The sequence below is a fragment of the Trichosurus vulpecula genome, chromosome 5, assembly GCF_011100635.1.
Source record: "Trichosurus vulpecula isolate mTriVul1 chromosome 5, mTriVul1.pri, whole genome shotgun sequence".
Taxonomy (NCBI): domain Eukaryota; kingdom Metazoa; phylum Chordata; class Mammalia; order Diprotodontia; family Phalangeridae; genus Trichosurus; species Trichosurus vulpecula.
The window spans coordinates 260858387-260874469 of NC_050577.1; positions in this window are offsets into that span (position 1 = coordinate 260858387).

Genomic DNA, 16083 nt, shown 5'->3' on the forward strand with positions numbered 1-16083 from the left:
AGCATCAGACCATGTAAGTCTTTTCAGGTCTTTCTGTAGACTACATGCTCATCATGTCTTATAAAATGATAGTATTAAATTGCGTTTATATAGCACAACTTGTTCAGCCATTCCTCCACTGATGGGGATCCCCTCAGTTTCCAATTGTTGCTACCACAAAAAAGAGCTGCTATAAATATTGTTGTGCATGTTGGTCCTTTTCTCTTTCTCTGATCTCTTTGAGATACAGACCTTGTCTAGTGATCACTAGATCAAATTGCATGTAGAGTTTTATAGCGCTTTAGGCATAGTTCCAAATTGTTCTCCAGAAGGGTTGAATCAGTTCACAACTCCACCAACAATGTATTAGTGTTTCAATTTTACCACATCTCCAAAATTTATCATTTTCCTTTTCTGTCATATTAGCCAATCTGATAACTGTGACAAGGGAACTCGAAATTGTTTTGTGCATTTCTCTAATCAATAGTGATTTAGAGCATTTTTTTTCCACATGAATCTAGATAGGTTTAATTTCTTCCTCTGAAAACTACTGTGCATATCCTTTGAAAATTTATCAATTGGTGAAAAATGGTAAATATAAATGGATAAATATTTTTTTCTACTTCTTTCCTTTTATTTCTTTAATTTTTTTTTTATTTTTAGTTTATAATACTCAGTTCCACATAATTTTGAGTTATACATTTTCTTCCACCCCCCAAACCTCCTCCCTTCCCAAGATAGGGTGGAATCCAATATATCTTTTACATACCCGATATAACTTCCCATTAAACTTATTTACAAAATAATCAAGTTGTAAAGAAGAATTATGACCAATGGAATGAATCAAGAGAAAGAAGAAACAAAACCAAAAAAAGAGAGAAAAAAAAACAAAAGGAAAAAAGAAGAGCAAACAGTTTGCCACTATCTGCATTCACTCTCCATAATTCTTTCTCTGGATGTAGATAGCTCTCTCCCTCATGAGTCCTTTGGACTTGCCTTTGAACCTTGTATTTCTGAGAACAGTCTATCAAGGTTAGTCATCAAAGAATCCATGTATCTGTGGTTGTGTATAATGTTCTCCTGGTTCTGCTCCATTCACTCAGCATTATATCATGTAGGTTTTTCCAGGTTATTATGAAGTTCATATCTTCCCCATTACTTATAACACAATAGTATTCTGTTACATTCATGTACCAAGACTTCTTCAGCCATTACCCAACTGATGGGCATCCCCTTGATTTCCAATTCTTTGCTACTACAAAAGAGCTGCTATACATATTTTTGTATATATGGGTCCCTTTCCCATTTGTGTGATCTCTTGGGAATACGGGCCTAGAAGTGGTATTGCTGGTTCAAAGGGCATGAACATTTTTATAACCCTTTGGGTATTGTTCCAAATTGCTCTCCAGAATGTCTGGATCAGTTCACAACTCCACCAGCAATGTCACAGTGTTCCAATTTGCCCACATCCTCTCCAGCATTTATCATTTTCCTGTTTTGTCATTTTAGCCAATCTAAGAGTTGTTTTGATTTGCATTTCTCTAATCAGTAGTGATTTCGAGCATTTTTTCATATGCCTATAGATATCTTTAATTTCTTCCTCTGAAAACTGCCTGTTCATATCCTTTCACCATTTCTCAATTGGAGAATGACTTGTATTCCTATAAATTTGGCTCAGTTCCCTGTATATTTTAGAGGTGAGGCCTTTATCAGAGACACTAGTTGTAAAAATTTTCTCCCAATTTTCTGCTTCCCTCCTAATCTTTGTTGCATTGGCTTTTTTATACAAAAACTTTTCAAGTTAACATAATGAAAATTATCCATTTGCATTTTGTAATGCTCTCTATCTCTTGTTGGGTCATAAATTCTTTGCACTCCCATAAATCTGATAGGTAAACTATTCCTTGCTCTCCCAAATTGTTTATAGTGTCAGCCTCTATTCCTAAATCATGAACCCATTTTGGCTTTATTTTGGTATATGGTGTAAGATATTGGTCTATGCCCAGTTTCTGTCTACCATTTTCCAATTTTCCCAGCAGTTTTTGTGAAATAGTGAATTCTTAGCCCAGAAGCTGGATTCTTTGGGTTTATCAAAGAATAGATTGCTATAGTCATTGACTACTGTATCTTGTGTACCTAGCCTATTCCACTGACCCACAACTCTGTTTCTTAGCCAGCACCAGGCAGTTTTGATGACTGCTGCTTTATAGTACAGTTTAATATGTCATATGGCTAGGCCACCTTCCCTAGCATTTCTTTTCACTAATTCCCTAGATACTCTAGACCTCTTGTTGTTCCAGATGGACTTTGTTATTATTTTATTCAGCTCTGTAAAATAATTTTTGGTAGTTGAATGGGTATGGCACTGAATAAATAAATTAATTTAGGTAAAACTGTCATTTTTATTATATTAGCTCAGTCTAAGCATGAGTAACTGATATTTTTTTTTCCATTTATTCAGATCTGACTTTATTTGTGTGAAAAGTGTTTTCTAATTATGTTCATATAGGCCCTGGGTTTGTGTTGGGAGATAGACTTCAAAATATTTTATATTGTGTACAGTAACTTTAAATGGAATTTCTCTTCCTATCTCTTGCTGTTGGGCTTTTTTTTATTAATATATAGGAATGCTGAGGATTTATGTGGGTTTATTTTATATCCTGTAACTTTGCTAAAGTTTTTATTATTCCAAGTAGTTTTTTACTTGATCCTCTAGGATTCTCTAAGTAAATCATCATATCATTTGCAAAAAGTGATAATTTACTGTCTTCTTTGTTTATTCTAATTCCTTCAATTTCTTTTTCTTCTTTGTTGCTACAGCTAACATTTCTAGTACCAAATTTAATAATAGGGGTGATAATGGACATTCTTGTTTCACCCCTGATCTTATTGGGAATGCATCTAGCTAACCCCTTTACAAATAATGTTTGTTGACGGTTTTAGGTAGATGCTATTTTGAGGAAGTCTCCATTTATTCCTATGCTTTCTAGCGCTTTTAATAGGAATGGGTGTTGTATTTTGTCAAAGGCTTTTTCTTCATCTATTGAGATGATCATATGGTTTCTGCTAGTTTCGTTGTTGATATGATCAATTATGCTAATAGTTTTCCTAATACTGAACCAGCCTTGCATTCTTGGAATAAATCCTCCCTGGTCAAAGTGTATTGTTCTCTTGATAAGATGCTGCAATCTTTTTGCTGATGCTTTATTTAAAATTTTCGCATCAATAACGATTAGGGAAATTAGTCTATAATTTTATTTCTCTGTTTAGACTCTTCCTGTTTTGGGGTGTTAGTATCATATTTGTGTCATAGAAAGAATTTGGTAGGACTCCTTTTTCACCTATTTTCCCAAAGAGTCTATAAAGTACAGGAATTAATTGTTATTTAAATTTTTGATAAAATTCACATGTAAAACCATCTGGCTCTGGAGATTTTTTTCCTAGGGAGTTCATTGATGGTTTGCTCAAATTCTTTTTTTCTCAGATGGGGTTATTTAGGTATGTTACTTCCTCTTCTGTTAATCTGGGTGATTTATGTTTTTTGTAGATATTCATGCATATCCCTTAGGTTGTCAAATTTATGGGCATGCAATTGGGCAAAATAATTCCTAAATATTGTTTTAATTTCCTCTTCATTGGAGATGAATTCACCCTTTTCATTTTTGATACTGGTAATTTGATTTTCTTCTTACTCATTTTTAATCAAATTGACCAAAGGTTTATCAATTTTATTTGTTTTTTTATTTTTTTATAAAACCAACTCTTGGTTTTACTTATTAATTAAATAGTTGTCTTAATTTCAATTTTGTTAATTTCTCCTTTGATTTTCCATATTTTTAATTTGGTCTTTAATTGGGGATTTTCAATTTGTTTTTTTTTCCAACTTTTTCAGTTGCATACCCAATTCATTGATATTCTTTTTCTCTATTTTATTCATGTAAGCATGTAGAGATATAAAACTTCCCTTAAGAACTGCTTTTCTTGCATCCTATAAGTTTTGGTATGTTGTCTCCTTATTGTCATTCTCTTGAATGAAGTTATTAATTTTTTCTATGATTTGTTCTTTGCCCCATTCATTCTTTAGAATTAGATGATTGAGTTTCTAATTCATTTTTAGCTTATTTTTGCATGGTTCTTTATTACAAATAATTTTTATCGTATCATGATCTGAAAACGATGCTTTGATTAATTCTGCCTTTCTGCACTGGATTGTGAGGTTTTTATCCCCTAGTACACGGTCAAGTTTTGAGTATGTGCCATATGCCGCTGAGGAAAAAGTATGTTCCTTTTTATCCCCATTCATTTTTCTCCAGATGTCTATCATATATGCCTTTTCTAAAATTCTATTCACCCCTTTAACTTCTTCCTTGTTTATTTTGAGGTTAGATTAATCCAGTTCAGAGAGGGGGAGGAAGAGGTCTCTCACTAGTATGGTTTTGCTGTCTGTTTCTCCCTGTAACTCCTTTAACTTCTTCTGCAGCAATTTGCATGCTATACCGCTTGGTGCATATACGTTAAATATTGATATTGCTTCATTGTTTATGTTGCCTTTTAGCAAGATGTAACGTCCTTCCTTATCTCTTTTAATTAGATCTATCTTTGCTTTTGCTTTTTCTGAGATTAGGATTGCTATGCCTCTTTTTTTTTTTTACTTTAGCTGAAGCACAATATATTCTACTCGAGCCTTTTACCTTTACCCTATGTGTATCCCCTGTTTCAAATGTGTTTCTTATAAACAGCATATTGTAGGGTTATTGTTTTTAATCCATTCTGCTATCTGCTTCTGTTTTGTGGGAGAGTTCATCCCATTCATATTCACAGTTATGATTACTATCTATGTCTTTTTCTCCATCCTATTTCTCCCCTGTTTATGTTTTTATTTCTTCCTTTTCCTTTCCACTACTCAACAGAATTTTGCTTTTGACCACTGCCTTCCTTAGTTTAACCTCCCTCTTGATTCCTCTCCATTATCTGACCATTTTCCACTTACTACTTCTTCCCTCCCTTCTGACCACCTCCTCCCTTTTTTCCCCTTTCCCCTCCTACTTCCTGTAGGACAAGTTAGATTTCTATACTTATCAGGGTATTTTTTCCCTTCTTGAACCAAATCCAATGAGAATAAAGCTCAATTAATACTCTTCTCCCTCCCTTCTTTCGCTCTACTAAGATATGTTTTTGTACCTCTTCATGTGATATAATTTATCCTTTTCTACTACCTCCTTACCTCTTCTCCCAGAACCATCCATTTATATCTCTTGGTTAAATTTTTCATCATTATATCAGTTATTTTGTACTGATACCCACAGTCTTTGAACATCCTTTTCCATTGTCATAATAAGTATACTATTCACAAGATTGACACATACAAACATATATTTAAAAATCCTATGTAAGGTTGTAACTAATTAGCCTTATTTATTAACTAGGGTTTTCCCCCTGGTTACCTTTTTATGTCCCTCTTGAATTTTGTATTTGAAGATCAAATTTGCCATTGAGATCAGGCCTTTTCATCAGTAAGGTCTGGAATTCCCTTATCTCATTGAATGTCCATCTCCTTGCCTGGAAAATTATGCTCAATTTTGCTGGGTAGTTGATCCTTAGTTGTAGTCCAAGCTTCTTAACCTTTGAGAAAATCATATTCCAAGTTCTCCTGTCATTTAATGTAGAAGCTGAAAGATCCCGTATGATCCTGACTGTAGTTCCATGGTATTTGAATTGTTTCCTTATAGCTGCTTGCAGTATTTTCTTCTTGACCTGGTAGTTCTAGAATTTGGCTTTAATACTTCTTAGAGTTTTCAATTTGGTATCTTTTTCAGGGGGTGATCAATGGATTTTTTCAATGGTAATTTTACCCTCTGGTTCTAGGACTTCTGGGCTATTTTCCTTATGGATTTTGTGGAAGATACTGTCCAGTCTCTTTTTTCATCATAGCTTTCAGGTAGAACAACAATTCTTAGATTGTCTCTCCTAGATGTCTTTTCCAGGTCATTTGTTTTTCCAATCAGATATTTCACATTTTCTTCAATTTTTTCATTCTTTAGAATGTCTCATAGAGTCATTAGCTTCTACTTGCCCAATTCTAATTTTTGATATTTCATATTCTTCCTTTATCTTCTCTATCTCCTTTTCCATTTGGTTGATTTTACTTTTCAATGAGACATTTTCTCCATTTATATTCTGATTTTCCTTAACCATTTCACTGATTTTACCTTTTAAACATTTTTTTTCCTTATTGAATTTTTTTCCATTTTTTCTTTTACCTCTCTAATTTGGTTTTTAAAGTCCTCCTTGAGTTCTTCCAGGAATGCTTTTTGATCTGGAGACCAGTTCACTTTCCCTCTTGAGGTTTCAGATGTGGGTGTAGTATCCATGCTGTTGTCTTCTGAATTGGTATTTTGGTCTTACCTGTCTCCATAATATGAATCAATCGTCTTTGACTTTTTTTTAGCATTTTTATGGTGTTTTTTTTCCTCCTGGCTTCTAAAATGTATCTCTTCTTCTGGGGCTCAGGGGGCTCTTTCCCAAGTTTCTTGTGTTGGGAACTAGCTTTAGGTGCTATAGCCTCTGGTTTCATGAGGTGTGGCGGAGGGGTGGTCTGGCTGCTGGGAGTCTCCTCTTCCCCAGCACTGTTCTACAGCATGGGTGGTCTCAGCTCTTGTCTGTGTTGGTGTCTGCCACTTCCCCTGGCTGTGCAAGGCCATGTCTGCTGTCCTGGTGTTGATGTTAGTTAGTTCCACCCCCTGGGGCTCAGTTACTCTCCTTCTGCTGAGGTGAGGGCTGCTGGGACACCTCTTTTCCTGCGCTAGTCTCCTTCCACCACCACAGGAAGGGCCCTCTCCCTCACTTCTCTTGCTACTGAAGTCCCTCTTCTCGCTCTTATGTTTCTCCTGAGGTAGTATTCTCTGGGTTTATTCAAGGGAGGGATGAAAGCCATTTTACCTGCACATCCTGGCTCCTGGAAGTTCAAGAAGGTGAGTTTCAAACCTCTAGACTGTGGGTTGGAGGCCTATAGACTCCCGTCCTGGATCTGAGAGGTCTGGGCCTAGATCGTGGCCATAGCCAGTACTTCCACCCTGGGGCTGTTCCTGCTCACCAGCACTCACCCAGACCTGCATGCTGGTTGGATTCTCCTGCTTTTCCTGGTTGGTTTGATCTGGTGCCATTCTGTGTGCCTGGCACTGCTGCCCCTTTCAGGCTCTTAGTGGATTCTGACTCTCTCAAATCTGCTCAGCGTCACTTTTTTATAGGTATCTGACAGAATTTGTGAGAGAGCTCTGGTAGTTCTTTCCTTTCACGGTGCCATCTTCTACAAAATTGTTTAATGGCCTAAAAATCTTCAGAGGAATATATTAACTTTCTTACTTCAAATCTGCTATTCTTCTATGAACAACTCTGAATACATAGGATGAAAAAGAGAGTTTGTAGATGGCAGAAGAAGAAAGAGCTCTCCCAAATGTTATGGAGCTCATGTGTAACAAGAGAACAGGCGCAATAATATATGGCCTCAGTGGTTTCACCTCTAGGGGAATTTCTAAGTCCATCAAGTTTAGAGGATTATTTTTGTATTCTCTCCTTTTCTGTCTTGTGGAGACCTTTCCCTAAGGTTCATGCTGATGAGAAATAGGTTTTACCCTCATTAGTCATGAGCAAAAATTTAACCCTCATTTTCCCATCTCTGTTCTCACTGAGGACAGTACAATGTCTTTGGACTTCTCTGCCTTTTTACCCTGAAGAAACCCCTTCCTGAAGTCAATGTTTTCTGACTGATGGTTTCTTAGTGTCACATCATTACTTTAAATGTCCCAGTCCTGGACACTTCATTTCCAACTCACCTCATTTTCCAGATTTCTCCATCTCCTCATGAGCTGCTATGCTTCCCCACAAGTAACCTTCCTTACCCTTAAATTTGCAATAGCAGCAAAGTTCAGAAATGTGTGCCAATACTAAGAAAGCCCTGACTCCTCTTGCTCTGGTTTTGGTAGTTTGGAGATTACAAAATATATTTTTATTGTTTGCATATTAATTTGAATTCTTATTTCCCTTGATTTTCCACAGATCATGCTCTAGATTTTCCTATGTTCTCTTATCCTAGGTTAGGTAATATTGTGCAAATAAAATAAAAGTACCTTGAAAAACTATGTTATTGATTCATTAAACCAGTGTAAAGAACATCATATTTAGAGTCAGAGAACCTAACTTTAGTTCATTTAAACTCTCTGGGCTTCAATTTCCTCATTTAAAAATTTAGGAAAAAATTTGAATTAACATTTTCAGAGGTCTCCTCCAGTTTGAAATATATGATATCCTGACTTAATACTTTTAACATTTATAATGTTTTTCTTTTTTCTATTTGAGTTGTTTATCAATATCTCTCCCCCAAATACAGATTTTTGGAATTTTCCCAATTTCATTCTGGTTACAAAATTTTATCTCCCAATAATTCCATTGTTTTATGAAAATCTTTTCTATGTTATTGAATTTAGTTATCAATTTGTCATGCTTTAATTTTACTGATAATTCTTTCATTATGAATTACTTTACTGATACAAAATCATTTTTAATTTCCATTAAAGCATCTATTATATTATTTAATTATCTTGTGCCAGAGTATATTTCATTTCTTGGATTATTTAAAATATAATTTGATATTTTATGTTCTTTCTATGTGACTTCTCTTTGGGATGTTCTACTTTCTAGTATTTGTGCATCATATTGGAGTCTTTATCTCAGTTTATTTTCCTGCTTGTTCAGTCCATTGTCACTTGCCTTATCTGAGAATGTTTATTTCACTTTTGGTTGCTTCTTTTCCTTTTTCTCTGTGACCTGTTTTAAATTAGTTTTCATTCAGGGAAAAAAACTGTTAGTGCTTTCTATGGGGAAACGAAAAGCTGAACTCTTTTGCAACCTCTTGGGTTTTCTTTCCCACATCTAAACAATTGAATTCTTAAAGAAATACCTTTTTATTTCCTTAGGCTTGAACTGATTAAAAGAAGGATAATCATAATAATAGATGTCTACAGGAATCATCTAACATGAAAAAAATGTAGGAAACACAGGAATGCATAAGAAAAGATTTGTAGTGACATAAGATGCATAAAAAATGACTGAAGCAATATAAATAGAAAGAACAAAAACAGTACACTGATGGCAACGTTGACAAAATAAACCTCAACTAACATGGAATATAGCACGTATTTTTAGACGCAATTCATGTGTTCATGGGTTTTGCTGAAGGTATTTTTTTTCTCATGGGAGAGGGCAACAAATATATCAACATATCCTTTCCTTTCAAGGAAACTACTTCATTCTGGTATAGTTCAAAGAATGTTAGATCTAGAGTAAGAAAACTCGGGTTTCAACCCAAGCTCTGTCATTTATTTCCTAGGTGACCTTGAACCAATTCCCCAATATTTCTGTATTTTCATTTTCTCATCTCTAAAATGATGGGTCCATACTAGATAGTCTAAACAATTCTTCCCAGCTCTTGATCCTAATCTTACAACCCTCTAAGCTCCTAGCTTCTCTTTCATTTCACTCAGTCACTCCTCTCTTTTCATTGGTTTACCTCCCGAAAAAAAATACCAAACAAACAAACAAACAAAATCAGGAAACTATATCACATAGTGTCATTTATTTCTTTCAATCTTCTTTATCACCAGAAGGCAATAATAACAACCATCACCACCACAACAGCAACACTTCAATTCTTAAGCATATACAGTTTGATACTAATAGATGGAGTCTTTACACAATGCAATAAGTTTACCTACATATCAACTAGCCTTCAGATTTCTACTAAAGGCAGGGGGAGGGGAACTTTTCTTTTCAATAGGAAAAATTATACTTTGACCCATCTAATGATCTGATACCCTTCTGAGGTTATTGGAAAGTTGTACACATACACATTTCATTTTAGGTAAGCATCAAAAGTGTGTTGGAGCAAGCTTATACTGACTGAGAAAAGACAATTGTAACATTTTCAGTGTTATCATTTACACTTCTGAAATTGTCAAATGTTGCAAATCACAGCTTGGCTTATTGTTTTTACTATATAGATTTTATAAGTGGTAGAGAAAATGTTAATACTACTGATCAACTTAAAAAGTGCATCATGAGGACTTTTTTTTTAGTCAGTTGTTAAATAATTGTCAGCACTCTACTAGTTTGTATCTTTCATGCCTTTAAGAGTTAAAAGTAGAAATGGAAATTTTTTTAAATGAGCAACACCACAAGAATTTATACTGTTTTCCCTTAAGCTCTTTTCTACAGTATTTTTCCTGCCCAAGAAGAAAAAGGAGGCAGAACAATGTGCTGAATCAGCTGCTAAGAAACAGGCTTAACAATTTATAAAGTAGGAGGAAATGTATTTCTTTGGAATGTTGCTGGTAGTAAGCCAATGGCACACTTGGTAAACAGCAAATTAGTTAGGTTTGGGATTTCAAAGAATATAGACAAAATTTTAATAATTAGGTTTTTGTTTTTTTGTTTGACAATTACATCGTTACTAGATAATATGAAATCTACATTGACAAACTCATATTTAGCACCTGGAGTACCTTTCACTTTTTAGCAATGGAGCCTTTGACATAGTTGCTCCAGTATCAATGTACTTGTTGAGTCTATGAGTACCTGAGCCATGGACTATGTGTTTATAACTTTTCTTTTTTCTCTAATCCACCAGAGGACAGAAGTATTTCAAAACAAAGTTATTTAATGTACAAAAAGTTGTGCTAGAATATTTTCCCCATAAACCTGGATCATGCTATCTCCCAAATGTACACATCATCACTAAGGGAAGTAGAGGCATATAATAATCATGAATAAATATCATAGCCAAGACACATGTATAAATGACTGAAGTTACACCTCTGATAGTGCTGGGTCATTAATATTTTCTCATTATATCATCATGCTTCTTCACTTTTCTCTGGGTGTAGTGTCTGCCTTGATATTCTTGTGTATTGGTCAATACTTCTAGGAAAATAAATCTCCATTGATGATTTTTTTTTTCTGCTTAGCTCTTTGAGAATGAAGGACAACAATCAATCACCACCAGGATCAAAATACTTATTGAGTCTATGGGTGTATGAGCCATGGTTTGGGAAAGGAAATAAGTTGTCCTGTGAAAATCACAGTGGAGTCTCTCTCTTAGTCACTGCTGGAAAGATTCTTGACTGAGTTCTCTTTAATAGGATGATCCTCCACCCAGAAAAGCCAGTGTGGTTTCAGAAAGGGCCAAGGAATGATTGATATGATGTTTGGTGCCCAACAAATCCAGAAGAAATGCCAAGAGCAGAACAGAGCTCTGCACAAAATGTTTATTAATCTGACCAAGGCCTTTGATATTTTCAGTCATGAAGATTTGAGGAAAATCAAGGCAAAATTTGGTTGCCCAGAGATGTTCATAAGTATTGTACATAAGTTCCATGATGACATGCTTACATGGCTTCTGGATAATTTCTGACATTCTTGTGCTTTACTAGTCACCAATGGGGTGGAACAGGTACGTGTGCTTGCTCCCAAGCTTTTAAGTGTGACGTTTTCAGCAATGATGTCAGACAACTTTTTCTGTTTTGGCCAGAAATCCTGAGGGTCTTTCCCATCCAGATTGATTTTTTTTGACTAGATAAAGAGGCCATTCTATACCTTAATTCTTTCCTACCCTTAATCACTGAATGGGCATTGCTTCAATCAAACTGACACCTGGGAAAAACCTAAGCTTAAAAAGGCCAAGGTTTCCCACCATATCCAGGGCCATCTCCCGTAATCCTAATGTGTGACTTGTCATTGTATCCAGATGGCTCCAGAGGAGAAAGTGAGGCTGCTGACTTGGCACAGCCCTCCCTCACTTAAATCCAATTCACTTGCATATCATGACATCACCTCTCTGATGTCATGATCCTCTTTAAGAATGAAGGGCAAACAACAACAGATACTTTCAAGGAGAATGAAAGTAGCATCAAGATCAGCCACTGCATCAATGATAAATTATTCAAGCTGAACAGGCTATAAGTTGCATGCCCAATTCATTGATCTCCTCTTTCTCTATTTTATTTTTGTAAGAATCTAAAGATAAGAAATTTCCTCTTAGAACTGCTTTGGCTACATTCCACAAGTTTTGATATGTTGTCTCACTATTGTCATTTTTTTCTGATGAAATTATTGTTTCTATGATTTATTATTTGACCTGCTCATTTTTAGGGTTAAATTATTTAGTTTCCAATTACTTTTAAAAATTATTGTTCCAAGGCCATTTTCTACATGTAACTTTTTTACATCATGGTCTGAAAAGGATGTATTTAATATTGCTGCCTTTCTACATTTGTGTGGGGATTTTAAGTCATAATACATGCTCATTTTTTATACTTGTCAAGTATGACTGAGACAAAGGTATATTCCTCTCTGTCTCTATTAAATTTTCTTCAGATATCTATCATGTCTAACTTTTCTATTCACTTCTTTAACCTCTTTCTTATTTATTTTGTGGTTAGATTTATCAAGTTCTGAGAGGGGGATGTTGAAGTCCCCCACTAGTATAGTTTTGCTATTTCTTCCTATAACTCACTTCTCCTTGAAGAATTTGGATGCTATACCACTTGGTGTTTATAGGTTTGATACTGATATTACTTCATTGTCTATGGTAATATTTAGCAAGATATAGTTTTCTTCCTTCTCTCTTTCAGTTAGATCTATTATTGCTATTCTTCAAGATCAGGATTGTTATCCCCATTTTTTGTTTGTTTTGTTTTCTTTTTGTTTTTTACTTCAGCTGAAGTATACTATATTTTACTTTGGCCTTTTATATTTACTCTGTTTGGGTCTTGATGATTTAAATGTTTCATTTAAGCAATATATTTTCAGATTATGTTTATTTTAATCCACTCTGATATCTCCTTTTAGTTTATGAGAGAGTTCATCCCTTTCACATTCAGAGTTAGGATTACTAACTGTATATTTCCCTCCATCCTATTTTCCCCTGTTTCCAATTTTCTTTCTCTGTCTCCTTTCACGTTGTCCTTCCTCACAAGTACTTTGCTTCTGACCATTCACTTCCCTCAACCTGTCTCCCCTTCTATCACCCTCCCCCTCTTTTCTTTTTTCCCACCCCCTCCTACTTATCCATAGGGTAAAATAGATTTCTCTACCCAACTGAGTGTGTATGTTATTCCCTCTATCAGTCAAATCTGATGAGGGTAATGTTTAAACAATGCTCAGCTCCTCCCTTCCTTCCCTGTACTGTGATGGGTCTTTCATGCCTCTTTATGTGATATAATTTACCCCATTCTGCTTCTCCTTTTCCTCTTCTCCCAGAGAAATCCTTTCTCTCTCTCTCTCTCCCTCTCCCTCTCTCTCTCTCTCTCACACACACACACATACACACACACACACATATATGCATGTATGTATGTATGTACATACATCCTAGTAACTGTCCTAAGAGAGATACAGTACAGTTACAAGTATCATCTTCCCATATAGGGCTGTTAACGGTTTCATCTTATCAAGTACTGTTTTGTTTTCTTTTCTGTTTACTTTTTTATGCTTCCCTTGAGCCTTGTAATTGAAGCTCAAATTTTTTGTTCAGCTATGGTCTTTTTATCACAAAAGTTCAAAAGTCCCCTATTTCATTGAATATCCTCCTTTTGCTCAGTTTTGCTGGGTAGTTGGTTCTTGGTTGTGATCTCAACTCCTTTGCCTTCTGAAATATCATATTCCAAGCCCACTGATCCTTTAATGTAGAAAGTGCCAAGTCCTTTGTAACCCTGACTATGGCACTTTAATATTTGAATTGTTCTTTTCTTGTTGATTGTGGTATTTTCTCCTTCATCTGATATTTCTGGAATTTGGCTACAATATTCCTTGGAGTTTTCATTTTCTTCTATTTTTTTTCATTCTTTTGACATTGTTTGATTGATTCTCAATGCCTCATAGTTGTTTTCTTCTACTTGCCAAACTCTACATTTTAATGAATCATTTTCTTCAGTTAGCTCTTGCCTCTCCACAATAAACTTAAATAAATAAATCTTCCTCACAATAATTTTTTTTGAATAATTTGGTGTACCCTGAAGAAACGTACAACAAGTCATTGATCTCTGCCTGATTACCATCCTGAATCAATTATTCTTGGGAGTGATTCAAATAATTGAAGCAGTAAATACATATGAATGAGTTCTATACAAGTTTCAACTTAGGCAAAAAAAAATAATAATTCTGAATGACCATCAGATTTTAGAGATCACTTGGATTTCATATCAAGGGAGATATAAGAAGCTAGATATACCAATCTATGATAAGCAAACCCCAAACATAAACAAATATTATCATGTAGTACCTGGGTACTGTCCACACCATGTACATCCTTCTGAATGACATCCAAGTTTCTAGGTACATTGTGAGCCTATATAGAGTCCATTAAAACAATAGCTAATGTGCCTCTATCGGTGTATTTCTTTTGACAGCACTTTTATTCAAGGCAATAAATAAAATAAGATAATTATAAAATATGACAAGAGAAGTTATATTGTAGACCATAAACAAGAAATATTCATGCCACACACCCAGGTGCATACTCTTCCACTGTTTATTGTGTAGGGCAGGAGTTTAAGTTGGGAAGTTTAAGTAGGGAAGGAGGCACATATAAATAGGGAACATGCTTGGTTTGGCACACTTGTAGAGAATATATCTAGCTAGGTAAGGCACATGACTAGAATATATGTATGTCCAGGGCAACTCACGTCTCTGCTGCTTCAGTGTTGGTGATGTACATTGGTGGTGTTATTAGGCAAGGTACTTTCCCTGCTGTTTTGGGATGATCTGTTGCTATGTACTCTCTGCCATTCTTCTTGCTGCTGGACACTTGTTAACTGCATCCCAAATCTTCTCTTTTTTCCTAGGCATCTCTTATACTAAAGCTACCCTTACTGCTATTGCTTACTCCTGCTATCTACTGTGCATTTGCCTTTTTCCCCATAGGAGACTGAGTCTACCAGTTCTTTACCTTGATTGCCTCTGGTGACATCTTTAATTCTTTTGCATTATAAATCCCAGAGAGCAACATTCATTCATTTAGTTATTCACATCCTCAGGAATGTTTGCTTGGCTGCTCCTCTAAAATGTCAGCTCTGTGAGTCTCACAGTGTTCTGATCTACAATCCAAAAATTCCTCTTAATTTCTATCAAACTTCTCCTCTGGGAAAATTATTGCCAGCAAACCTGCTTATCAAAACCGAAAAGAATAGGGGAAATTTGTTGTAGTGAACCTTTTCCACTCCCTCCTCTTCTTCATATTACCTTCAAATGGCAGAGATTGGGCTCACTAGGCAATACTGCAAAGGAGTGTGATGACATTTGCCCTACTTCCCACCAGAAAACAAAATTGCAGCATCCCCTATACCAATAATGAGTAGAACAGTTAAGCCTGAACACAGGGTTTGTAGAATTCTTTTGCAGTTAGAGACTACACTCATAGGTATTCATCAGGCACTCTAAATACTTTTAGTTTCATATTGTCCCTGCTTTAAATAAAGGGGCACATAAATACTATCAACAAAGCACCTTATTTCTGCCTAAATTTGATGTCATATCAATTACTTTGGTTGTGTATATGTATTTCCATTTTACTCAACTAATTTGATAGTATTTTATCTAACTTTCAATTGGAGACAGAATAAAAAAGATCATTTTAAAGTTCTGGAATAGAGAGCAATTTTCAGGCCTGTTAAATGTCCAATAAATTTCCTAGGTGTCATGAATAAAGCTTAAATATATATTCATGTACAAATGTATTTATATTTCTGTAATATTGGTGTATAGGTGTAAACCAGTTTGATGCTATTAAATAATAGAGCCAAGAGAAAATGCAAAACAGATATTGACTCAAGATATGACCCCCAGAGGAAAGCTAGTCAACACTGTGAGAATAGAATTAGAGCCTGCATAAAATACAAGTAGTACTTTCAAAATAGAATTTAAGAGCAACAGAAACTAAACCTATAATCCTAGCATGAAATTCAAAATGGGTTTTATGGGCTTCATGGTCAAATTACCTACTACTGCTCTGTGTTGCTGGGAGCAGCCTATTGACTACCATTAAATTAATTTGTC